Here is a 3143-nt window from a genome sequence, read left to right as displayed (position 1 = left end):
AATGCCACACACATCCATCACCAGCCTAAGAATCATATCAATACTCGCCTATTTTCCTATTTGTAGGAGGATGAGTAGATCAATTAATTTAAAGAGAGCCGGGACCAGACATCCGTTTTTGAGATTATAACATATATTGGCTTCTTGTCTGATGGAAGGCTGAGGGTTCATTAAGTCAATGGAATCTTTAATCAATAGGTAAACTTCAGATATCCCTCTTAGTTAGGGCTGGGCCCAGCTGACTTCCTACTGCACATCACAACCATGCAGTGAGACTAAAATGCTCTGCAGCTGTCTCACAGCGTGCTCAAAAGTTATTCCTTTAATTTGCCATAATGCACCGTGTACGTTCCTATGACGACAATGGATTCTGATGTGTGATTGACTCTGGTTTCATCTTCTAGTAGAACATGGTCAACTATCATTTTCTTTGAAGGACACTGATTCAAAATAGAAACAAAGACAGATACAGAAACATGACAAGTCCTCTCTGTGAAGGATAATGACAACTGCTGGGTTTCACAGCCCTCAATCAACCAAGTCTATGTAAATGACACAACATATATTTTCATTCCATCTCTCCTCTACCACATTCTAACTCAATGCCACATTCCCCCTGTGATTCTTGAGTGTCACTTGTGTCCACCTGAATTATTGTTTGTGTGTAATGCGGAGGAAGGGAGCTGCGCTAAGCCCAGCATGCAGAGGGAAGTGGCCATGCCCCCCTGATTGATTGTTAAGTGTTGTCCAGGAGCCCATCGCCAGGCTCCACTTAACGGCCTGCACCGCAAAAAGCAATCAGTGGATGTTACTGTGAGTCTCGTGGGGACGGCCGCAGCCATGATTGATCTTCAGCGGACCTCTGTGGATGTCTGAGAGAGCTGGGCTAGGCTGCAGCCTGCCGTCCCTCCATCCGGCCACAGTGGGTCCAGAGAAGCACACCCTCAACCAAATGATAGTACAGAGCAGCACAGCATGTCTCCACTGATGCCTGGGATTCCCATACTCTGATTAGAACTCATAGAACATAAAATGAGTGTGTTTCAGATGAGCAGTGGGAATGTCTGTGGTGTCTAGGAGTATTATTGGTCTTGTACTGCCATACTTGTCCTTGTGGATGTATGTCTCCAGGCACTGTACCTGAAGGGACACGCACACGCACACACACACACACACACACACACACACACACACACACACACACACACACACACACACACACACACACACACACACACACACACACACACACACACACACACACACACACACACACACGCACGCACACACACGTACGCACGCACGCACAGGCACACACAGACACACACCCCGGCTCTCCAGCGGAGTGTCACAGTGTGTCATAGTGTTCAGTGACCACAATGTGTGGTGTTAGTGTCATTACAGAGGGTTCAAAGGGACATGGGCTTCATAGCAGCAGGGACACACTCTGGCCCGCAGAGAAATGGCTCCTCTTCTAATCTCAAAGGTCACGTTTGGTCATTCAAATACAAAACTGCATTTCATCACGGCAACCCCGATGACCCTGGGATATTTCTCCGGCCTGTTGTTTTAGGTTAGGTCACTGTACTATAGTGGGACAGCTAAAGTGAACTAAAGCTTAGTAGAGGACATATCTGACCTGTACCACAAAACATGTGCTTCAGCAATGTCATGCTTGAGAGAAAAGGGAAACATTATATTAGGTTTGATCTTATTTGGGGTTTGACTTAAAAATCAATATACTCCATGACCATGATTCGTTAAATTGAGAATGTGGTAACCACATATGTAGCTACCTCATTTTCAAACATACATTTTCAACAGCGACATTCAGGCTGGAATGAGGTCAGCAAACCATAGAGCATGCTCTTTGACTCTCCAAACAGATCATCGCACTGAATTACTCCACTACAAAGTCAACTGCTGCTGGATCACAGGATTTTATTTGCATGGTTTTATGCTAGCCAAGTGAATGGCTGGTATTTGAGAAGAGAAGTGCAGCATGGTCTTATGCTGCCCAGTTTATGTGTGCCATGGAAGGCTACCTAATATACACAACCTCTATCCTAAACAATAGCCCCAGGTCAGAGGTTAAGCAGGGCAGAAGTAGAGGGGACCAGGAACAAGATAAGACCTAGGGACTTCCCCCTCATATGCTTCTTCTAGAATAAGACTGTTAAACAACAAAGAGAGGAACAGAGATGCACCGAAGCACAGACGATGGTGAACACATTCATGTTGGGGAGAAAACCCATTACATTCACTATGGCAATAACATAGATGACTTTGGGAACCAATTTTGTTTTTAGTTTACAATCATGTGAGAGATCCATTGGATAATAACACTGGTGTTAATAATAGCAGCAATGCTAACAGCAGTTCCTCAGGATCCCAGCAGCTGTTCTGCACTCTATATTGGCCGGTTCTTCAACGAGAGAGAGAGAAAAAACTACCTAGATGAGAATTTTGTGCTTCAGTGGCTATTGAAAGATGAGGCAATAAACTGCTAAACTTGAGTAATCACACACTCCCCAAGGAATGCCTCAAATGGGGATGGTCAAAAACCTTGAAATTCGAGCCCCTCGCACGCGGCCTGGGCTTTAACATTTGATGAGATTCATTATTGTCGGGAGCTGAATACAAGTGTCTTCTCATTACAGAACCCTCCATTAAAAGGTCCCACCAGTGTGCATTTCCATGGTGGAACGTCAATGGGATTAAAATCTCAATTCACCCCAGTCAATTCTCCAGTAACAAGATTTCATTAAATGCAGGCATGGAGGAAAATGGACTCGAAAGCACTGAAACAGCTGGAGTATAAATGATAAAAATGAGCTTTCTGCTAACTGAACACACCTTCAGCTTGCACATGCATTATTATTTAATGTTCAGAAGAGCTGGTTTTATGTAAATTGGAGTCTTCCTTTCTCTCTTGTCCCCTTCTCAATGCCAGGTACTTTGAAACCATGCACAGGGAGAGATTATGCAAACCAATTAACATATGAAAATAACCTATTAATATACTGTCTGTGAACTGTATCCAATCAGTTCCTTTTCACTGGCGTGTGTACAAAACAATTACAATTAAATTTATACTGCTCTTCCTTAACATATTCTGCAGAAAATGGAATCAGTAAGCAAAT

This window comes from Oncorhynchus tshawytscha, linkage group LG04 (assembly GCF_018296145.1).
Source record: "Oncorhynchus tshawytscha isolate Ot180627B linkage group LG04, Otsh_v2.0, whole genome shotgun sequence".
NCBI classification, from domain to species: Eukaryota; Metazoa; Chordata; class Actinopteri; order Salmoniformes; family Salmonidae; genus Oncorhynchus; species Oncorhynchus tshawytscha.
The sequence above is the reverse complement of the archived record's forward strand: the minus strand, read 5'-3'. Positions refer to the sequence as shown.